General features: G+C 41.2%; 1 protein-coding gene across 38 annotated transcripts in view; it reads left to right on the top strand.

Moving 5' to 3' along the window:
- Positions 1–24,789, top strand: part of ATXN1 (ataxin 1) — a 314,572-nt gene that overhangs the window by 51,107 nt on the left and 238,676 nt on the right. Inside the window, exon 4 of one of the 38 annotated variants that reach the window (XM_084850242.1) lies at positions 1,726–24,789. This exon is cut by the window's right edge and continues 13,629 nt beyond it. The exons of 36 other annotated variants lie outside the window; for them this stretch is intronic. The gene's annotated coding sequence lies outside the window, so the exon portion shown is untranslated. Of the gene's footprint in view, positions 1–1,653 lie in introns of all 38 variants that reach the window. One more of the 38 variants, XM_084850240.1, reaches the window with a different exon arrangement.

The following is a 24,789-nucleotide window of genomic DNA, read 5'->3' as shown; positions in this document are numbered from 1 at the left end:
AAAGGCTTCAGATTTTCAAGGGCTAGTTTGTATATTTGCTATCCTAATTCAGCCAGTGACTGCTTGTGAGAAAAGGTGGCATTGCCTATCACATTGCTAATGGGGCTACTTCATATGTGATGTTTTCTTACTTGGAGATAAACTGCATGTAGGAAAAGGCACATACGATGTCACCTAAGGACTACTATGTACGTGTGTGGCTTGTTGCATGTCAACAGATTGGAAAGCCTTCAGGCTGCAACTTACATTTGTGATTTTTTTTAGAGTAGTTTTGATTCTTCAGTTGCTTCAAATGTCAAGTCATATGTTTACATTAAAACCTATACTTGCTTGATTTTTAGCATACTTAAGGCAACGCAGCAGATGCAACCCATCGTTATTCTGCAGGACATAAATCATTCATGTTATGGTAGTGATTTGTGGTTGAAAATTAATATTTTACTTAACCAGCATATCTGTGACGTGTGTTCTGAACTTCCTTTGAGCTTATAGGGAGTTTGATTTTTCTCCTCAAAGCTCATTGAATTATTTTATTAGCCTATATTTTAATTTAATTTTAATACACCAGTCAATAGTTGCTTCACATTCATTGACAGGAATGTCTTGCTTACTGTTGTTTATCATGGATGAAGAATATGAGGTTTTATTGATGCAGAAAAAATTAGGACATAAATCACTATCTCTTTACTTACCTGCTTTATGCAAATACACTACCCTGTGGGGTTTTTCCATTATGGAAACACCGATGAGGCAAAATGTATAGCAGAAATGTGATAAATCCAGTGGAGCCTTGGTGCAGAGTAATACTCAGCATTTTGTAGATGATGTAACATGAGCTTGATTTTTCCTTTTTGCAGCTTCCTTTTTGTACTTGTTATGTAGACTTAGGGCATTTCTACACCAACTCAAAATCCTGCATTTAAAACGGGGCTTTCTGCTTCCATTTTAAATGCAGGATCACAACTGACTCCCTTTACACGTGCTTCCTTTCCCCCACCCCCTTCCCCCTCCTTCTCTCCGTATTTGAGTCTTCCATTATCTTTCATTGATCTCGCTCCTCTTCTTGCCGCTTTAACTCTTTTCATGGAGGAAACTGAAGCAGAACACAACGGGGTAATTTGATAGCTCATTATCTGCGATCTATTTAAAAATGGAAAAAAGGGCATTTAGTGCAGGAGACTCCCTGGAGGGTCACGGCAGGGTCACAGCATCATGTAAAGAGCCCGCAAACTTCCGTGAAGGAGCAATCTCAATCGCAGGATGAAAGCTCCGTGTGAAGGAGCCCTTAGAAGTGGGATTTGGAGCAACATTAGTAGGGGAAGACTGCTATTAATCCATTATTTCTTGGCTTTTCTGCCACTTTACCTCATCCTCCTTACTACATGGAACTTTATATTGGTAACAGTGAGGCTGCTGTATTAGTGCGAGGAAGGGGGCAAGCAAGAAATGCCCATATCTTTTATTTCTCTGTACACATACATGATAGAACCAAATGGCTTCTGCCGAGTGATCATAGGTAATTGAACGGTGATGGGGGGCACAAAGGAGAAATGATTTGTCTAGAGGGCATGCAAAGTAATCCAACAAAGAACTAACTTCCCTGGATTTGGAACTATTTCTTGCCGTTGTGTTTCTCAAACATTTTCCACACAGGCAACTTTGAAAAAGTCATTTTACCTGCTGCCATCTCCTGTTCCTCCCTCCCATCTGGTATCTCTTCTGCAGGTGAGTTTGCTGAGATCCTCGCATACAGTTGTGGTACTAAACCAAAACAGGTAATGCAGTAAACTGGCATTAGATGACAAATAGAACCTCTTGGACCTCTTCTTAAAACCACCCACAGGGAAATAGGAAGAGCTGCTGCTTTGTTCTCGTAAGTTTACTTCCAAAACCAGTTAGAGAGGATGGGGCAATTGAAGAGATGTCATTCCCACAAACCAAGAGTGATTATAAAGGTCTTCTGACAAGGGCATTCAACCTACTCAGTTCTCAGAAAGAAGCTCCACGACCTGCTCCATGATTCTTTTCCTCCCCAGAACTTTGTTCTAGGCTCATTCTGCAGTTTGAGAATCTAAGACCGATTAGTTCATTTATCATCTCTATTGCCACTTGAGAATGTTTGGCCAGAATACTGCCTGCTGGCTGTTTTTCACGCCTTGTCATGTGATAGTTTCAGAAATAAATTGCGAGTCAAAATGAAAGTACAGAAAGGTGATATTTTAAGGTCTAAATTCATCTGATGACTGGAAAAATTTCTGCCCAAGTATACAAACCAGAGAGTAATATGAGGGGCAGAAGGCAGGGTGGACAGAAAATGAAGTGGGAGGAAGCAAATGTTCTGTTTCCATAATCTCTGTATTATTCTTTCTTGGTAAAGTAGTTGTTACCCTGCTGCTTCTGTTTTCATTTTTAAAATGTAATACATTTACATTTAACTCATGGATGCATTGCACAGCAGAACACAGCAACTCATAAAGCAAATCCTGTGGTAAACGTTGAGCAATGGGTTTTTCCAAGAGTGAATTCAAAATATCAAGTGTTGGATCCAGATTTAGTCAGACTTAGATTAGATCCATGACATCAATATGACTTAAGTTAGTTATGGCTATATTAAATCCCACTGATTTCAGTGGGTCTGCCCTAAGCATGACTATGTCAAGATCCAACAGTGATTGCCCCCAGCATGGACAGAAACTGTGTGCCCCTTTTTCTTTTGCCATTGTTTACTCTCTTCTCACATGAACTCTACCTACAAGGGTATATAGCTCTTCCTTTCCTCTGTTTTTACCTCCATTTTGCACATTTAAAAAACTGACACTGGTCTCCTAGATTGATTCTAGTTCAGAGGGGTGATAGACTTACAGCTTGTACCATAGGCACTGGCTGGAGCTCTCCTGGGGAGAGCCAACACATTGCAAAACCACCTCCTGCTGCTGATTCCTCTAGTTTCACTCCCTGATGGCAGAAAGCTGGCACAGAGATGCTGTGTAGCTGGGCAGCAAAGATGAGCAGAGGAACAACCATTATTGTTAGGCTGGAGTATTGTGTTCCCGCTTTTTATGTCTTACCTCTTCAGGTTGAGCCACAAAGTGGTTGGTATACTTGGAAGCTAAGTTGGTTTGTGATCTTAACCACATATATTGGAAATAAGTTCCATTAAAATCTATCAGATTAACCTCCTAGTAAGATTGTACAGTTACTCCCATAAAATCAGTGGAAGCAAACTGGTCTAACCTAGCTTAACTGGTTTGTGAATTCAGCTATATTTCCATAGAATCAGTTCATGATACATGCTGAGTACGTTCCTTATAAACAGGTCTGTACTGTATTTACTCTGGACAAAAACCACAATGCAGCAAACGTTTGTAATAAGTAAGACCACCTTTCTGCGCAGCCACACCTGTACAGAAGATGCTCCTATGGTGTGACCTGTGGCTGCAGTATGCGTGAGGGGTAGGGCTAATTGTGTGTCTTTCACACCTGATTTATATACATATCGTAGCCATGTGATAGTACCATGAAGAAGTGGCTGCCCCACAGCTTGGGTGGTAGGGAAGCTAACATGTCTTGAAACTAGGAGGCTTAAGAATTTGTACAGTTTAAGCCCTGCTGAAAGCAGTGAAACTAGTTACAGAGATTTCTGTTGGATTGCATGCCGAGGTTTTTTTAGCACATCTATAAAATATCCAAAATAGTGAAGGATCCCTGCAGTATAACAATAAGGCTTGGATCCAATGGAAACCGCTGGTAGAACAGGACTTCCCATCCTCTCCTGCGGGGGACCATGTTAGTGGTAACATCAGTAACTGGCTTGTGCACAAAATATATTCTTCCCTTGCTGGAATGGTTCAGAAGACCAGTGCTATAAACAGATTTAATTGATCATGAGTTTGAAATTATGTAGTCTCCAATTCTGAGATAAATCCAGGCATTTTAAATGAAGCAGTTTTACAGAATATTACATTGGCTACTTCAGCCCAACATCTTGTGCATTTGTGTACACAGCCCCTTTTGTAATAAACTCTTAGTCTGTGAAATATTTATTTTGTTTCTGCCGAACTTCTGCTGGGCAATCATTTATAATAGCCAGTTTAAGCTTGCTGTGTGGTTGTTGTCTAATATTTTATTTAATAATTTATGTAACAAATTTATACCGTGCCTTTATACAACAATAGCATTCGAGACAGTTTACAAATACACAGAATCATGGAGTTGGAGGGGACCTCAAAAGTCATTTAGGCCAACCCCCTATTGATTCAGGAAATTCACTATGATAGCATCTCTGATAGGTGGCTGTCCAACTTTTGCTTAAAAACCTCCAATGAAAGAGATCCCACCACCTTCTGGGGAAATCTGTTCCACTGTTGAACAGCTTGTACCGACAGGAAGTTCTTCTTAATGTTTAGTCTAATACAATTTAAAAGAATATAACCTCTAACAGTAGACAAAAATAATAAAAATTCAATGAAACAGCAACAAAGATGATATTAAAAGCTCTGTTTCCCCTTCTCATCTGAGTCAAAGAGGCTGTGCAGGTGCTGAACTAGCATCTGGACTCGGTCACAGGCTGGATGAGGGCTAATAAACTATGAATTTAAGCAAGACAGAGGTCTTCTGGGTAGGTGGTTCTCATGTCTGAGAATTGGATGCGCAGCCTGTCTGAGATGTGGTTGCACTCCTCCGGAAAGAGTAGCTGTGTAGCTTTTGGGGGTGCTCCTGGATCCAGCTTTGTCACTGGAAGCCTAGGTGGCCTCAGTGGGTTCGGGTACACTTACCAGCTTTGGCTGGTTCAACAGCCACAGCCATTTTTAGATAGGGATAGTCTGGCCATGGTGGTCCATGCTTTGTTAACCTCTCAATTGGACTACTGTAATGTGTTGTATATAGGGCTGGCCTTGAAGATGACCCAGACGCTTCAGTTAGTGGAGAATGCGGCTAATTAATGGTCATGGCTAGCTGGGATCATATTACACAGATTGTAAAGAGGTTTTGCTGGTTGCCTGCTTGCTTCCAGTCCCAGTTCAGTGTGCTGGTGTCGTCAGTGACTTGGGATCCGAATGCCTTTCTCTACATCAGCCTGCCCTTGTCTTAAGATTGGTAGGGTAGGCTCTTCTCAAAATAAATTCTCCTTGTAATTTGATTACTAGGGAAAGAGTCTTCTCTGTTATGGTGATCCATTTGTGGACCCCCCACCCCCAGAAGTGTGACTGGTGTTGACCCTTTCATCATGCCAAAGCCTTTCTTTTTGCCTGGGCATTTTAAGCTGGTCAGTCTGTTTTGTATTTTTACTGCTTTTTAATGATGATTTATGTGTTTCCTCAGGTCTGCCCACCTAAAAGTGGGGAAACCAGTAGCACAGCCTATGCAGAATTTCTCAATTAACTGGCAGGTTCATATGGAAGAAGGGAGTCCTGTAGATAACTTGATCTCAAACCTTTTAGAGCTTTTTAACCTATAAACCAGTACTTCGAATTGTGCCTGGAAAGATCCTCCAGAATGATTGCTATATAATAGGAAAATTTTTATGTCAGACTAGAGATACAACATTTTTGGAAATGTTGAAGCCATGAGGTGCGGGTTTTTTTTTTTTATCCTTTCTGTAAGATTCCCAGCATAGTTAGTTATTTCTTCCATTCCTTATTAAAATTATTAATATAACTGTTTTATTGATAGACATTTAGGAATGCTCCAAGTCATATCCAGTTTCTCAACATGTGACTAGAGTCACCATATTATAATATGTAAAGAAAATGTGTATTCTTGATATTTTGGATTTTGTTCTATAGAGTCCTGTGTTTTGGGGCTTGTTTTTGTTAGAAGCTGAGGTAGTCAGTTGAATGTAGTTCTAAAACCCATATGTGAGAGAAATACTGTAGGTTATCCTGCCATACCACTAGATGCGATGGAACAATGAGTGGCTTATCCCATGTATGTTTCTTAAAAAATAAAACACCACGTTGAGGTTTAGGTCTATGGAACTCACTGCCACAGTTTTTAATGAAGTTCCCAGTTATGCTTCACCATGCTGCCTCAGCGATAAAACCTTTAATCACTGCCACTAAAATAAACCTTTATATCTAAAAAGAATTCAGTATCCTGATTCCTATGGAATAGGAATGGGATTGACACCATCACTAGAGAACCTTTCAAAATGAACAAAAATTAAGATGTTTATTAAGGGGAAATATTTACCAAAGAGAATAAAATATCACTCTTCAAATAATGAGTTGACATTGCTTAAGGGTTCTTAAATTAAATATGCTTGGTTGCCATTCCTAATAGGGAAGACAGTCTTCTCCAGCTAAATAAGTTCTCAGTACCTTTTCCTTCAGATCAGATTTCCCTAAACTGCACCCCAACCAATTCCTCACAAACAGGCACAGATGCTTTACATTAATCTTCCTCTTCCTGATTCTTCTGGCTTCTAGAACGATTCAGATGTTTCAGGGACTAGTTGCTGAAGTTACTTCAGGTTGGATATAAAAAAGGAACCTAAAATGTATTATGTATAACTTGGTTTGCTCATATATTCAGTTTAAACGTATAGTTTATTCAGAGAATAATTGCAAATTTCCTGAGTTAACTTTTACATGTTTTAATGTTAATGATGTTATGAGCAAACCAAGTTATGCATAGTACATTTTATATTCCTAATCTGTAAAGAGCACTAAAACATTACATATTTTTTCAGTTTCCAGATTTCAGCATCTTTTTTCCCCCATGGCTTCAGAATTTCTGGAAATGTTATGTCTCTATTCAAAAACTTCCCAGTGAGGACTGAGCTTGCTTGGAGCCTCCAAGAGCCATGGAATGTTGAGTGTTATTTGGAAAAGAAAACTGGAAAATTGAGGTGGGGGTGCAGAGAATGAATTGGCCTGCCTGAGCCCCCTTAAAACAAATACTTTGTCAGAAGTGTACACTTTGTTCACTTTTATTATTTCATGCCATATACCCAGCCATTCCTGGGGCGGGGAAGAGTAGGAAGTAAAGATATTAAACAGTTTTGGGTTATTAGTCTTCACATGCTAGCGATGAGCGCATATATTAAAAATCCCATATTCATTGTGGGGAAAAAAAGGAGGTGGGCTGGTGTAATGCTTATGGCTAACTACTGATACTTAAAGGGAGGTATGCATAGGAGCTAGTTTGTCGTTGCTGTTGATTATGTTAAAAGTTCATATTACCTTTTCTGTGGGGTGGGATAGAGTGAGGGGCAGCAGTAGTTTGAGTCTAATAAATGTTGCTAAAGAAGCTACTTATTGGTAAAGCATCAAGGGGGGAAAATGAAGTTATCAGTCTGCAGTCATGATTACAAGAGATCAGAAGTGTGTATGAGAAATATCTTGAGGAGGGGCCATAGCTTAGTGGTAGTGTACTTGCTTGGCATGCAGAAGATCACGGGTTCAATCTCTGGAATCTCCAGGTAGGGCTAGGAAGGAATCCTGCCTGCAACCCTGGAGAGCCACTGTCAGTCAGTGTTGACAATACTTGACTAGATGGACTGAGGATCTGACTCGGTATAAGGCAGCTTCCTGTCTCCTGTGTTACTATGATGTTCATTTCTTTCATAAACAATGGCACCTTCATGTCCTAATATGGGTAATATCCTTAGGGATGCATTCCCTTTCTGTTGAGATTTTATTTGAAGGTTTGGGGTAATAGCTGTTGGGTCAAGTTCCATTCATGGGCATACTCCACTCCTTTTAGTGAATTTGGCTGTAAAGCTTCATTTTATTTTGTGCAATCCCTTCGTGTCACTATTTCCATAAAGCTGCATTTTGACAAACAAGAACCATATGTAAGGAAGGAAAGTACAACTTTTCTAAGCCTTTCTGCCAGTTAATCTGTTAGAACAAATCTGTTGCTTTTTCGCAGTATGTTAAGCCTTGCAGCTTCTCTTCCTGAGCACACCTGCCAACATTTTAATCTATAAATAAGGAGGTTTGTGGAAGAAAAATAAGACACACCTTCTAACTCCATTGAAATCTTCTGGAACAGGGAACTTATTTTGGCAGTGATGATAAGGAAAATGAAAAACAAAATAAAAAGCAACAACCCAGAACAGCAGAAATATAGAGGTTGCCCTTCCTAAACAGGAAAAGTTGACATGAGCACTAACTGGCAAAGCAGTTTCACTTACATGACCAGGCTGATGTTGCACCTGGCTTCAAAAAAAAAAAAAAAAGAACTTGAAAGAAAAGTATACAAATCAACCTTATTATCCTGAAATTGATTTTTGCTGCTGTGCATACTTAAATCTTGAATAACAATAGAACCAGAAACGTTTTGCCTTGCAATTCTAAACACTTTATTTCCAGCTAGCTACTGAGGTTTAGCACAGGCATGATGTTACTGCACTCTGAACCAGCCTTCTCCACAACATGACGCTCTCCAGATGTGTTAAATGACAACTCTCAGAATCCTTCAGTTATTGCTTTTTTTTCAGTGTCTTAAGCCCTGCAACTTCTCTTCCTGGGCAAACCTGGCAAAATTTTAATCTATAAATAAGGAGGTTCACGGAAGAAAAATTCCCCAGACTGGGGAATTCCGGGAGTTGTTGTCCAACACATCTGGAGGGCCTCAGGTGGGGAAAGCTGCTCTGAACCACATCTGTGATTTTGGGAACAGCTTGTGGACTTGTCTGCTCCCTTGCCCTTCCTCCCTCTCTCTCTCTCCCCCATGTGAATCTCTCCTTCCTTTTCTTATCAGCATTACTATGGTGTAATGTTATGGGGTTGAGGCAAAGTGAAGAGAAGATTCTTATCGTCCCATGCTTGGCACAGACTTACCAGTGGTGGTCTGGTAGCTGTTAGAAGGGCTGCCCTACACAGCCATAGCTGTGTCTGAGCATACAAAAAGAGCAACAGGTACAAAACATGAGTTTGTTTGCAACCAATTTTGGCACTTCTTTTGAGAAGCATTTCTATTCTAGTAGCAAAACCTGGAGCAAAGCAGGGTGGGTGTGGAGAGGCATGATTAAAGGAAGAAAACCTAGCTGTCAGTGTTAAATATAGTATTTTATTATAAGAATTAGCAGCTTCAAGCTCCATGGAGCCAGAAAATCTGCATTACAATCTTGTAGATTGTAACAAAACTAAATTTCTCTGAATTGCCATGATTCTTTGGACCATTCAGGAAAAAATGATGGCTCTTGTCTGCCAGCCTTTATTAAATATAGTTTCTCTGAGTGGAAGAAGCAGAAGCTACCTTTGACATGAAAGCAATTCTGGGCAGTAGCTGGGTGGGGTTGATGCCATATGTCTTTGTCCAGTTCTAAGGGTTGGATGCAGGATCTACCTTCCATTGACAGAAGGGCTGTGGTCACAGAAGGTGCCTCCACCTGATTTTGGGGAATGCTGCCCATGCGTTACACTTACCCTGTTCAGCAGAATCCCCTGTCCCTCTATGTAGCATTTTCAGACTGCAGGAGGGGGCTGCTGTGGGGAGATCTGCTTCCTCCAGCCCAGATGCACGTGCCTAAATTTGAATACAACCCTAAATATTTATCTACAAAAGGATTCGCCTCCCTGCTTTCCACGTGTGGGCTTGTTTGCCTGGAATTCTTATTCTTCAGACTTCAAAACACGTGACACTTGCATTATCTTTGCCTTTCTCACAACCAATTTGAATTGTGACACCTTTTTATGACTTGGCTTCTTAACACAGTATCATTTTTTTCAAAAGTGTTTTAAGGAATCGGAGATTTATTGGTCATATAGTGAGATATATTCAGCTGCCCTTTTCCCAATAGGTTTAAGCCCTGTAATCAAGACAAGATATATCTGCTTTGACTTGTATGCTGGTAATTCCTACAATATATAGTTTATATGACCTTCCCTGGCACTCTCATACTTTGAATTTCCTTTACAGCTATGACCTATGCTAGCATCCAGCCTTGGCGAACTAAAACACACCTTAGTTTTCACTCTTTTTCAGATCTTTGAACTTAGGAGTTCTGAAACTTTTTTTCCCTTGAAAACTCTGCACTGTAAGCTGAGTTCCTAAGATTTTGGCACCCACAGTGTGGTTCAGGCACCACAAAACAACCCCACAAAATTTTATTTACTGCATTTGCAGATTTACAAAGAAAACACTACAAGCACTATAAAAGCAACACCAGAGAGGCTGCTCAACAAGATCAGTCTCGGATGGCCTTCTCTCTGTCCCATTAGCCAGGACAGCTAGGCTGGTGAGGACGAGGGAGAGGGCCTTCTCTGTGGTGGCCCCCACTCTGTGGAACTCCCTCCCTAGGGAACTCTGCCGTGCCCCCTCTTTAATGAGCTTCCACCATGCATTGAAAACTTGGTTATTCAGGCAGGCATTTGGGGTGGGTTAGGGTATTTTTAAATAATGTTTAATGTGTAATTTTATTGTTTCATATTGTATTGCTGTACATCACCCAGAGTGGCCGGGTGACTGGCCAGATGGGTGATTAAGAAATTTAATAAATAATAATAATAATAATAATAAAGAATTAAGAAACAAACATTCAAATGGATAGAAAGGAAATAGGGTTCTCCCATCTCCTTTGTCTTGCAAGATGATGCTGTCAAGGTGATGCATGCCATATGCCAGCCAATTTGGAAAACACAAGAATGGCCAACAGATTGGAAAAAATCAACTTATATCCCCATACCAAAAAAGGGAAGCACCAAAGAATGTTCAAACTATCGAACAGTGGCACTTATTTCACATGCCAGTAAGGTAATGTTCAAGATCTTGCAAGGTAGACTCCAGCAATTCATGGAACGAGAATTGCCAGATATACAAGCTGGGTTTAGAAAAGGCAGAGAAACTAGAGACCAAATTGCCAATATCCGCTGGATAATGGAGAAAGCCAGGGAGTTTCAGAAAAACATCTATTTCTGTTTTATTGACTATTCTAAAGCCTTTGACTGTGTGGATCATAACAAATTGTGGCAAGTTCTTGGTGGTATGGGGATACCAAGTCATCTTGTCAGCCTCCTGAGGAATCTGTATAACGACGAAGTAGCAACGGTAAGAACAGACCACGGAAGAACGGACTGGTTTAAGATTGGGAAAGGAGTATGGCAGGGTTGTATACTCTCACCCTACCTATTCAACCCGTATGCAGAACACATTATGCGACGTGCTGGGCTTGATGAAGCCAAGGCTGGAGTTAAAATTGCCAGAAGAAACATTAACAATCTCAGATATGCAGATGATACCACTTTGATGGCTGAAAGCGAGGAGGAGCTGAGGAACCTTATGATGATGGTGAAAGAAGAAAGTACAAAAGCTGGGTTGCAGTTAAACCTCAAAAAAACCAAGATTACGGAAACCAGCTTGATTGAGAACTGACAAATAGAGGGAGAAAACGTGGAGGCAGTGACAGACTTTGTCTTTCTAGGCGCAAAGATTACTGCAGACGCTGACTGCAGCCAGGAAATCAGAAGACGTTTACTTCTTGGGAGGAGAGCAATGACAAATCTTGATAAAATAGTTAAGAGCAGAGACATCACACTGACAACCAAGGTCCGCATAGTTAAAGCAATGGTATTCCCTGTAGTAACCTATGGCTGCGAGAGCTGGACCGTAAGGAAGGCTGAGTGAAGGAAGATAGATGCTTTTGAATTGTGGTGCTGGAGGAGAATTCTGAGAGTGCCTTGGACTGCAAGAAGATCCAACCAGTCCATCCTCCAGGAAATCAAGCCAGACTGCTCACTTGAAGGAATGATCTTAAAGGCAAAATTAAAGTCCTTTGGCCACATAATGAGAAGACAGGACACCCTGGAGAAGATGCTGATGCTAGAGAAAGTGGAAGGAAAAAGGAAGAGGGGCCGACCAAGGGCAAGGTGGATGGATGATATTCTGGAGGTGACGGACTCGACCTTGGGGGAGTTGCGGGTGGTGATGGCCGACAGGAAGTTCTGGCGTGAGCTGGTCCATGAAGTCACAAAGAGTCGGAAGCAACTGACCGAATAAACAACAACAAACATCTCCTTTGAAAGCAGCTGTCACCCCAGACCCAGATATTTTACTCAGAAGTAGGTCTTCTATTTCAGTGAGATTTAATTTTGACATATTTACTTAGTACTGCAAGCCCTGTTTTCTCTTTCATGTGATATCATAACATCAGAAGTTTAAAAGGATAAACGAGTAGTAAGATATAAAGGCAACAGTTTTCAATGATTGCCTATGCTTTACATAAATTAAATGTATCAGAGAAATTCAGCCATGAATAATGATAATGGGAGAATGGCTCAGCTTTGATATTAGGGCCAAGATGAAAAGTGCCTTGGTCTTCCCCTCATATGCAACCAGGGTCATCCAGAACTGGTGCCTGTATAAATGCTCTGTCTCTATGTTTTGCCTGTGAACTTCCCTGGGGGCACCAGATTGGCTACTATTGAAGATGAAGTCCTGGACTAGATGGACCTTTAGTGTGATCTAGCACATGGCATTCTTATGTTCCTGTGCTCTCAGAAAGATTGCAGCCACTGTCTTGTTGAACCTCTTCTCTCAATTGCTTTATCCAGAAGGACTGTAAGAACAGAAGAAGAGCCATGCTGGATCAGACCAAGTGTCTATCTAGTCCAGCATTCTGTTCACACTGTGGCCAACCAGCTGCCCACAGGAACCCACAAGCAGGACATGAGTGCAACAGCACTTTCTCGCCCATGTTCCCAGAAACTGGTGTACGTAGGCTCACTGTCTCCAATACTGGAGGTAGCATCTAGCCATCTAGTGAGTAGTAGCCATTGATATCCTTATCCATGTCTAATCCGGTTTTAAAGCCATCCAAATTGGTGGTCATTACTACATCTTGTGGAAGTGAATTCCATAATTTAACTATGTGCTGTTTGAAGAAGTGCTTCCTTTTATCTGTCCTGAATCTCCCACCAATCAGCTTCAAGAGATAACCCCGGTTTCTAGTATTATGGGGGAGGGAGAAAAATGACTCCCTATCCACTTTCTCCACACCATGCATAAGAAATGGAATGGGAGATGCAGAAGATGCCTTAGTTGGTATCTTAAAGCATTTAGAAGTATAGGCACAATCTCTAGACAGGGTCCTGGCAATCCAACATATAGCCCTTAAACTTTACTTTGCTACTTACAAACAGCAAGGTAGGTTTCTTCCTCAAGTGTTCAGTATGAGATGCCCCTACCAGTGCCCTTTGTAACAGTGCTTTCAGTACAAGAAACAGTTTGTAATAACAGATAAACAGACAAATAGATTACGGGTTCAAACATTATTATCCATTTTAATTCCGTGTTGTAACACAACAAATTGTGGAAAAGTCAAAGGGGGTGAATACTTATGCAAGGCACTGTAGAACCAACATATAAACAGAAGCAGGAGGAATGCACATGTATTCTCAGTTTGCTCTTGGCATTTCTGAATATCAAAAGTATTACAGTTCCTTTAGATACTAAAATTCTGTTCTTTTTCATTGTTCAAAGTGCTATCTTGAAGCTCAGACCAGTAGAACATCATGGGCTTAGGCTATATATTTTCTAGCTCCTGTCTTTTGAGAAGACCCATGGAAAATATGACTAGTGAACCTTAAATGTCAAGAAACTAAAAGAAGAGAAACATTCTAAAGTACTTATTGTAATGCGCAATTCTTGCAGAGTTCTTAGTTTGATGTGATGTATGTGGTTTATTCTACAAGAAACGTTTGCCAGAAACGGACCTGTAAAGTTTACACAGTTTGTGCTGTCCATGAACCTTTAATTTTAAAGAGAAACGTGAGAATTACACATGGAATGCACCCTTCATGACTGACACGGTAAACATGTATTTTGAACCTGTGTCACTGTAGAATGTAGTGTGAGAAGTTGTCATAAGAGCATTCTGTTTTGAATGGAAGGACTGCTGGGTTTGACAATTTCCTGGCCCAGTCCCTCACGCCCAGGAATCCTCCTAAACATTGGGCCTGGGGAGAAAATGAAGGATAAGGACCAGATAATAATCAGCCATTGGTTATTGGTTAGAGCAACTATCCTTTTCGCCATTCCATAGACGAATGGAGGGACCAATACTATTTTAGAGGAAGTACTTGAATAGGTGCTCCCCTCCCCTCCCACCTGGCTCAGCTTTTAGTAACATCAGTATACATCATTTGAGTTATTTGCCATTTGAGTTATTTTAGCCTCAGTGTTTAGAACAGGGAAGCATGCATTAGGATTATAAGAGTTTGATGCATTGACTGAGAAAACAAGGGAAGAATACGATTCTTCTCGCTCCTGTGCCAATAGAAAAGAGGCCCTCTTTGCTGAAGCAATAGGCATAAACCAGCCCTTAACCTGTGTGTGTGTCTATACATTTATTTTTCTGGAGTTGAGAGGCATAGCAGAGGCCTTGGTAAAGTCAGATGCAAGAATCTAGGTATCTATTTGGGTTAGCAAGTAGTGTGGTATATATAACAATTGCCCTTCACTCTAAAAAATTATTGCCTTCAGTCCATTTTACTGCCTCAACCATCTGTTGCTAGCAGCCTGGGAACCCCGTCACAACTAACTTGTGTCACTGTTTAGGAAATGTTTTCATTAAGACAATATCCTACACAGTAATATCCTACATATAATTCATTCTCAGAGTATCCTTATGCAGCCAAAAGAGCACCTTCCATGCCCAGTCAGGAGGTACCAGCAAGCTTGGGAGAAGTTCACGTTTTGCAGAAGCTTAAAAAAAAAAAACAGTGAAAAAACCCTTGGGGGATCCTAAACACTAAGGGCACTAGGCATGCTCAGTAGCCAGAAAAGGCTGAGTGTTAAGAGGGGGAAAAATGAAAGTGGTGGGAGTGGGGAATGGAATAGAGTAACCTGAAAGCTGGCATGGCTGGCTGATTGGCTGACTTGTTTGCTGGCATCCTGAACCTTGTTTGCTGGCTTGTTGAAGGTCCCACTTTTTATATCTGATTGTGTTCTGTATTAGTACAGCATGACGTATTCATCTCCTAAGATACTTCCCTTTTAGTCTTTTCATGCCTGTAAATAAGATGGATGGATTGGGTAGAGCAGCTAATGCAGTCAGTGCTTAGGGTTGTTGCCAGACATTTTTTACAAAGTAGTGCCATTTCCTTTTACTAAATGTCATGTGTCTTATATAAGCATTCTTCAGGAAGCAACGCTAACACCGGGGGGGGGGGGGAATGTAAAAATGTTCACTGCTGTAGAAGAGCTGTTTTTCCCTTCTAAATCACACAAGGAAAATGTCTGTGTTGGAGGGGAAGAGTAGCCATTTAGCTTCCCTCTCCTTAGATCTTCTGCCACCTCTAAGGTAATGATTTTCATTTAGAGCCAAGTTTTTCTATCAGCATTCAAAGATGGGGAAGCGAGCCATAGGTTGTGCATGTGAAAAGCATTGCCAGTGGGTTTGGAAGGAAAGACCGCTGTGTAAAGAGAACATGTCCAAGAATGTTTATTATTCTAATGTGATTAATGGTGGAAGATGACAGTGAACAGTGATTGTTTTTCATATGATGAGAGTCCAAGTGAATTTAATTTAAAAGTAAATCCTCATCTCTCTGTATGCAAGTCCAAGCAATTATAGCCTGATCTCAGATGTGAAAATGATGCGTGTTTCCAAATCTCTTTTATGCTGTTCAGGTTCATGTCTGTGCTTGAAAGAATGCAGATAAATACCCAGGCCTGCTGTAGCTCTCTTGTCCATAGGGCAGGGCTATGTGTACTCTGCACTTACAATAAATTATTTGCCAAGAAAAAGCTGAATTCTGTACAAAGAATGCAAATTTGCACATATTTCTTTTAGCTTGCATAATTTGTTATTCTGTTAGGTATTGTGAGAAGAAAATGAGCTGTGCTTAAGCTCCAGCCCCAGACCCCCTTGAAATTCTATAGATGGCTACTTTTGCTTTCAGATATTTCCAACATATGAACATAAGAACCTTGCTGGATCAGACCAAAGGTCCATCTAGTCCAGTATTCTGTTCACACAGTGGCCAACCAGCTGTTGACCAGGAACCCACAAGCAGGACATAAGTGCAATAACACCCTCCCACCCATGTTCCCCAGAAACTGGTGTACATAGGCTCACTGCCTCTGATACCGGAGGTAGCACATAGCCATCAAGACTATCATAGCCATTGATAGCCTTTTCCTCCAGGAATTTGTCTAACCCCCTTTTAAAGCCATCCAGATTGGTAGCCATCACTACATCCTGTGGAAGTGAATTGTATAGTTTATGCGCTGTGTGAAGGAGTGCTTCCTTTTATCTGTCCTGGATCTTTCACCAATCAGCTTCATGGGTAGGGATGTCAGAGAATTCCGCCACGGATCTTGGTGAGGCCGAATGCCAGTGCATTCGGCCCCCCAAAATCTGTGGCGGAACGGCCTGCTACCCCCCGCCCCCTGCGGATCCCCCCCGGGACGAGACTTACTTGGGGCAGACCTTCCGGGCGGCGGCGGCTTTTCTGTGGTTACACAGGATTGCAGATACATATAGCTATTTCACAGTTCATCTTTTGACACTGCCATATAACATCTAAAGGTGTAGCTTTGGATTTTGAGGATGTTTTCCAGAATGTTCTGGAGATGCTAAATGTGCCAAACTGGCTGCAGGTGTCAGAACATTTCTGTATGCATTTAAAAAGACAAGGTTTGAGTTCTTTCTCCTTTACAGCATGCCTAGAGATATGGAAGCCCTGTACTGAACTGTTTTCTTGGATCCCTACAGCTTCATGGCCTACAGGTTGTTTTATTCTTTACACACATGTGCGTATGTATACAGTTGTGCACACACATACACATGCAGACTCACAGTAATACACTGGCCTACAAGCATATAAAGCAATTCTAACAGTTTTCTACGATTGCAGTGGATCTGGTGGATAGTTGCAGCTCAAACAGTCAGCTGTACTTATCTGAATTGGCAGTTAATGGGGAAGGAGAGAGTAGAAGGGAAGTAGTGTGCATTTTTTGTTCATGTGCAAGCATTTGCATGCAAATATACTACAACTAAGATGCACTTCTTCCCTTCCCAGTTAGATGATAAGTGGGAATTTGCTTTCTGCTTGGTTTTAATTTCAACACAGCTTTAAGTAGACTGGTGTAGGAGCATTGCTCAAGTATTTGGCTCCAGCTTTTGGGAGTTGTAGTCCAAAACGTCTGGAAGACACCAGGTCACCTATCCCTATTCAGCAGCTTTCCAAGGTTTTGGTGCATTTTCTTATCCTTGCTTCTCAATATCTCTTTAACTGTAATTACCAGGTGCTGAACCTGGAACTTTCTGCATACAAAGCATTTGCTGAGCTATGCCTTATCCACTAACAAAATGTACAAGCCGTATCATCCCTTGGCATGGGGGGGGGGGGAGTTTTTAACCAGCCCTACCTAGATTTAAGGGATTGAACCTGGGATGTTTTGCATGCTGAGCATGTCCTCTATCCTGGTCTATGACTCTCCTCCCAATGGTGTCGGTTTAAAAACCCTCTAAGAACCATTGGTATCACCTGGTGTCATGGATGGGGGATGGGGGAAATGGCTGGTGGGGGAAATGACTGGTGGAAACTTCTTTCCAAGTTTTCCCCCCAAATGAATTCATGATGGGCTGCTATCCTTACTGGGAATGGTTGTCATGGAGAAATCTGGCCCTTTTGGGGCTTGTCAGATTTCTCTGGAGCGCTTGGCTTGAATTTGCAAGCCAAGCACAGGCTATTTCTCAAAATCTGGGAACATAATCATTTTTTCTCCTTAAAACTGACATTTCCCCAGGATTCCGAACGTGGTGCCTGCAGGCACCATTTGCGCAAATTGCAGCTATAATTTGCTTAATTTGCGTAAATCATGGCTGTAAATTGCACAGATTATGCAAATGTGCACAATTTGTGGCCATAATTCATGCACATGTTTTTTACAGAAAGAATAATTTATGGAAATTCCGCCACCTGGCCTGACTTGTTGCTCACCGAGTTGGGCCAGTTGGTAGAAGACGGAATGTTGTTCAGGAGGCCAAGCTGAGAGAAGGAACTTGAGTTCTGGATGTGTATTCAGAGACAAAACCCAGGATTTCCAGCAAGGTGCCAATTTACCAGACTCTCTGGGCAGTAATGTTGGGCTACATCAAACGGTAGGGGTTTGTTGCACCTGGGTAGAATCCGAATACAGGGGCCCACAGTCCTGTATTCATTATCTTCACATTTGCTCTGTGATTACAGATGAATTAGATGTAGAGATTTCCCACTTCATTTGTCTACAACTTTTCCATTAATTAGGTGAATCAACTTTTTCACAGGGGTAGGAAGGGCACATGCCCAGAAGTAATTTAGCAGATACGATCACAGCAGCTCTTCTGTGTGAGTTGGCTGACATTACAAATTGCAGTTGAGACTGCAGTAAATGCCAAGTTTTCAAGCACAGCAGCATTGTTTTCTCTGAATCAGAGTAGTTTCTGTTTCCAGACGAGCCTTCAAGAACAACTGTGAAACTTGGGTCACTATTGCTTAGAAACATTTGAAGCCAACACAAAAATGCAATGTATGTAACTTTATTTGAAAGTGAAAACAAGCATTTCACATGACCCATCTAGCTGGTCGTGGTCCAATGCTAGCCCTGGGACAAAGTCACCACAATTGTTACTCAGCTCAGGGCACCTCACCCTGAGCTGATTGTTACTCACCTCAGGGCACCAAGCACAGTCCAAGGCTTTCCCCCACTTTGTCCTCACTAGGAAAGCCAGTAACCATCCCCACCCTCCATCCCTATGGCTAATGTGTGGCATTAGGTGAATGTGGAAAAGCTGACAGTGACTAGAACAGGATCTAGTAGGGAGGGTGGTGCAGCAGGATGAGGTTTCTGGTCCACTCTACATAAGATATCCTTCTCCTTCGAGACCAGGAGGAGTGGAGGAAGTGGAGTGGAAAGCACTAAGAAGAATGGGAAGCACTAAGTACAGGGAGAGCAAAGAGAGGAGGAGCAACGACACTAGGGTGAAAGTGGCCAGCACCTTTTCCCTTGCCCAGGCAGAACCTCTGGTTCCCTTTGGTTGTCACCTGCTTTGACTATCCTACACCAGACAAAAGAGCCTTCCACCTCCTTGGTAGAAGGCATTGCTGTTGAAACCCCACCAACAGGGAAAGGAGCTGCAAGGAAGCCTTCACCTTCATATCTTTACTTTGCATTGTTTTCCCCGTCAGGTGAGTGTTGAAACTCCAACTCCCTTCTAATAAAAGAGCAGAGGTCTAACTCAGCTGGGCTGTAAAGGACAGGATCAGCTTGGAGGGTGACACCCCACAAAAGAGAGCTGTACCGCTACTCTACGTGAAGGCTGAAGACCTGGCGCATGTCTGATAACAGCCAGCTTTCCTTCATTTGTATGCTATTCTTGAGAAGTTTACATCTACTCAGTCTTGATCGTTTCACTTGTAGTATATATTAATGCACTGAAGCAGTATTAGGCTAAATACACCGTTTCCTACCATTGTACTTCATCTGCCTAAGTGTTTTTATTGGATACATAAAGCATCAACAATGGTCCATATACTACATCTTCCCTTGTTGTTTCTGTAGTATCAGCAGCTAATGTTTTAAATTTTGGCAACTGGTGACAGTGGGCATATAGAGTTTAGATCAGTTCATTACTGAACTGTTTGTGAAGTACTCAGAACACTTGAAATACATTATATAAATTCTCCTCCTCCTTCCTTTCCTCTAGGGACCAACTTGTAGCCTTCCAGCTTTGTACTAGTAAAATACAGCAAATTATAGCCACCAGGCCTCAAACAACATCAGTGAGTGCAACACATGCTCCAACTTTTGTCAGTTTTCTGCATACAGGACATTCCATAGAACTGCCACCATGGCCTATAATATGTAAATGCACTTCTTAAGCTAATATTTTTATGTGTATATGTTTATGCACACATGACTTCAAAATATTCTAGAAAGAGACCCCTTCCACTCAAAAGTAGTTATTTATAGGCATTTGTACAAAAATTTTGAGATGTTAGTGAGATACTGAGGGTGCTTCTATATGGAAGAACCCTTTTGCTAACCATCAAAAGGCATCGTGGATCTATTCTGTCTTTTCTTCATGGATTTTTTCCAGTAAGAAAAAAGACAGAAGAAGCAGTGGGAAAACACAGGAGGGCTACAAATGGAAGACAGTGTCATCTGGACCCCCCATAAAATTCTGTGGAACAGGCAGTGCAGTAGCACAATAAAAGCCTTGTCTGGAAGCAGGCTGGAAGGGGCAAAGTATTGGGATTTTTTTCTGCTGTCTAATAGCCTTAGTTGTAGGCTGTAGTTTTCCTTTCATTTGCATTTAAATAAGTATATGATATATATGGTCCTGTTTTAACTACTGAAAAGAACTTTGTAATAATAAAGATCTCCATGCAGAGCTTCCAGGGTACCTTGTGTTTACCTTGTGACGTTTATGTGTGTAAGAGAATGTCTTGCTGCTCCACCATACCATTAGTCTCTGTTTTTCTGTGTACTTCACTCTTGGGAATAAGTCCAATGTCTGACTTTACTGTTGCTAATAAGTTTCCCTAGCAGCAGCCCAGTGAAGTATGCATGACTCTTCAGTTAAAGTGCTGTCTTTGGAGTCCGTTGCCAGTGACACTGTGACTACTCTTGTAAATTTACTCTCAGTTGTAGTTTGACAACTCAAAGCAGTGCTGTAGAACCTGGTTTGAATATTTACTCCTCCTTACTTTGCAGTAAGCCTGCTAATTTAAATTGAGTTTAAGATTCCAGTCTTAGACTGTATACTTATTCCTTTGGAATCAGTAGGCTTGATTGTTCACATCTTGGCCAAAGACTGTGTTATGCATTATGTTTTATTTCAAATTATTCGTATTCTGCTTTTCCAGTATTCATCCAAGGTGGCTGTTGCCTTTATTTGCTTTTTTTGTCTTTATTCTGCTACAGATCATGGCTTCAATGTAGATAGGGTTTTAATTGTGAAAGTTTGTTTCTAATAGTCTAGATTTGAGTTATGAGGATTTATCATGAACATGATGCTTCCTGATATTAGAGAAATAAAACAACCTGCCTTGTAAAACTGTAAAGCCAGAATGGAAACATAGGGTACAAAAGGCAATGATATTTTTCTCCTCCCCCACTTTAAATAGCCTTTTTTTCTATCACACACAGGCTGCCAACAATGTTTTGTGGTAATAAAGGTCATGAGCAGTAATGTCTGGAGAATAAATCATGCTATATCTGCCATATGGCAATTCAATGCAGCATTTTACTGCTTGCTTTTACATTGCTATTACTTGCCATACTTTTAACCCATATTTGTAATCTGCTGGTAGGTTGCCAGATGTAGATTTAGGCTGATGACCAGATGTTACATCCCTGATTATGTGGCCATTTTAGGATTCCTTACAACAGCATACCTTTGTGTGCTCACCAAAGAGACACATTTGAAACCATTACTCTTGCTCTTGTGTAACTGAGGAACTGGCACCTTGCCCACTTCACTGCTACAGAATATTATTGCTCTGCTGTTAGTTCTTTGTGTCTCGTGTGTTTAAATTTTCAAGTGAGGAAACCCGGTTAGTAGTCTGGTTCTTGTACCTTTACTTTTCTGTAAAAAGGAATGTGATAGTATGCAGGCATATGAGGAACTGTCCTTCTAGCTTACTCCCAAGTAAATGTGCATAGGATTGCAGCCTAAATATGTATATATTTTAGCACTCAGTTTATGGCAACTACTTTCTTGTAACCTTCAAGTCTTTTAATTATGGACTTGGGCACAGTACTTACATCACAGAAGGTATCCAGGGCAGAAACTTCCACTTTGGGAAACAGAGCCTGGGTGTCTTAACTGCCTGCCATATGACCCAGACTATAATCTGAGATCTGTGTTGGAGGTCCTGATCATATGTCCATTGGTGAAATCAGTTAGGTGGGTGAACTCAAGAGACAGGGCCTTCTCAGTAGTGGCCCTGTATCGGTTAAGATTTGCTTGGCCTCTTGTGGCATTTAGGAAAGACTTAAAAACGTATCTTTTTATTACTGCTTTTCCTTAGGTGAACGTGTGATCTAAAGCAAAGATAGATGGACTTCAGGCTTGCAGAATCTACTTGGTTTTTGTTTATCAGAATCCTGAGTTCCACCAACCAGAGTCAGATGCAAACTAGTGGCTCAGGAAAGGGAGAAAATATTTTTCGTATTAATGAACAAGGATGCCTCTGAGTACATGCTCAGCCCAGGATATTTTTCAGGGCCAAAACTGAGTTCGTAGTCCAATCACACAAAAGCCCGGTCACACAAAAGACCACACAGCTGCTGAGTACTCCCTGATTTGCATGATCAAAATAAGCCACCATGGCTTATTTAAATTGCATGCCGGGTGCATGTAGGGCACAATTTCCATAATCACAAGCCCTGGTGTGGCTTGTTGTGTTGTCCAAACCCAGGTGGCATGGTTTGTTGTAGGGGAAACAACAAACAACAGCCCACAGTTGCTTATTTTGATTGTGTGAATGGACTCCAAGTTCTGTCTGTCTATCTGCGCGCGTGCACGCACACACTCACACACACACCTTTCTCTGTGGTTATTAGTTTATCATTAATCCTATGCTAACCAAAACGCAACTAATGCCTATAGATTTTAAATGTGTTTGCCTAGAAGTAAATTCCACAGTGTACTTCCTAGTAAGTGAGCTAAGAATTGCAGCCTTAATGTGCAATGTTGATCAACAATCATCTTGTCATTGAAGGGGGGGGGGTTGCATTTAACATGGTTCCTGGGTTCCATGAGTAATTGCTGTGGTAAACAGATAAAAGTGTGAAAGGTACACTCGCGGGGGAGCCACAATCGATGACTGTGTCTCCTCAGTTTTTAAAGAACCTCAATGCCTTTATTTTTTGTTTTGCTTTCTTAGTATAATTATATAGTCTTCCATCAGGTTCTGATATACTTTGTGTGATTTTTTAGGATGTCAAAGGCAGCTTCACACATTGATTATGGGAATGCATGAAGTGTTTTTAAATGTGGCAGTTGTTCTCTATTAGCTTACTGTAAGCATATTTAAAAGTGGGAATTTCAAAAGTCCTACTTTTAATTATATGCAATAATTCAGTAATGAACATTACAGTTCATTACTGTTTCTCTGCAGTACATCTCACTTCATAATAAGTCTGAAATTTCAACCAGGGTGTTTGGTATCATCACAGACTGAAGATGGAATTACAACTTTAATTTAGGTAATTTAATTCAAGTGTCTTGCTTGCTGCTAGAATTCCTGGAAGTGGTGATGACAATTGTGGGTATGTTGCAATGCTTTTATTTTAGAACCTTTTGTTACAGCCTTACATAGAGCATGAACACCCACTTAATTCAATGAGGTTATAGAAAATACTCCAGGCATATCCATGCTTTTGCAGAGCTAGAGAGAGGCCTTAATGTCTAAAAGTATTCCTATTTTTGAGTTCTCCTTCAGTCATTCACTAACCTTTATGTGTGAGTGGGTGTATTATTAAAGATTATTTGAAAACCATAATGATGTTGTTGTTGTTATTATTAATAATAATAATAATAATTAATGGGAAGGTCTGAAGGGGGTTTCTGTGCACATTCAGTTGAATGTACATAGAAGTCTTTGCCTTACCAGGAACTCCACTTAAGGCAAGGGTGGGGACTTAGTGTGCAGGGTGAGTGTATGAAGGGATGTTGGGGCTAGTCAGAATATATGGTCCCACACATTTCCCTTTTTTAGGCAGAATGTCTGACAGGGCTAGTTTCTGTCCATAATCCTTTTAATATATCATGTTGAGTAATTGAGGCTCACAGATAACTTTGTAGTGTAGTGAAGTGGGAGTAACTTTAAGGGGAGTAATCTCAGTAGAAAAATGGTTCCTATTAATGGGTCACCCTTTTATAAGAAGTGTGCACACACATGCACTTCAGTCTCAGCAAATGCAGCCAATTTCCTTAAAATAGGATACAGTGGGCCAGTTCACACAAATCATTGGAGCCCACCATGGCTTAAATAAGCCATGGTGGGTTGTGGTGCGTACCATCAGCCATTTTGAATATTCAACCCCCAGTGGGGGGTTGCCATGGTTTGTCATGTTGTCCAACCTGGGCGGCAGGTGTTGTTTAAGGGTTAAACAACCCTCAAATAACCCATGGTCTGTTGTAGGATTATTTGAGGGTTATGTAACCCTCAAACAACAGCTGCTGCCCAGATTTAGACAACTTGATCCCCTGCTGGTGGCTGAATATTCAAAATGGTCACTGGCATGCACAGCAACCCACCTTGGCTTAAGTAAACCATGGTGGGCTGCAGTAGTCATGTTAACCTGATCATTCATTGGTGCTGATACTCAGTAGCTGATGCAGCAGAAATTGTAGCTCCGAGTCAATCACATGCAGCAGCTTTGGGGGGAATGTTTAAATAGTTTATATGCCTAATTCAATAATAATGTACTGTATACAAGTCTATTGTAATTTTACTTGCCCTGTGACTTGGCTTACCTAATTTGGTCGTGTGCAATGATTGGCTGCTCATGTACTTCATTATTTTATACTGTCTGGATTATGTGTCTCCCCTCCCCACAAAAAACGGGCCTTTGAGCCACACCATCTCTTTTAAATTTGTTAAATGTAAGCAGTTATGTAACTATCTCATTAGATATACAAAATGCTGCTATGGGGGGGGGGGAATATCCAGCCCACAGTGCGCACATCCAGCCCACACGTGTCCTCTTGCAGTATTCAACATCCCTCCCCATCCCCACTTACCACCTAACAGGTTATCAGTATGGTCATAGGTGTCAGTGTTGATAATCTGTTTAACAAGGAGGGAGGGAGGCATGGAAAAAAGACTCCTTGCTTGCAGC

Source organism: Heloderma suspectum, chromosome 4 (assembly GCF_057233095.1).
Source record: "Heloderma suspectum isolate Gila_16-S chromosome 4, 16-S_ref, whole genome shotgun sequence".
Classification (NCBI taxonomy): Eukaryota; Metazoa; Chordata; class Lepidosauria; order Squamata; family Helodermatidae; genus Heloderma; species Heloderma suspectum.
Note: the sequence above shows the minus strand (reverse complement) of the source record. Positions and strands in the feature narration are given on the sequence as shown.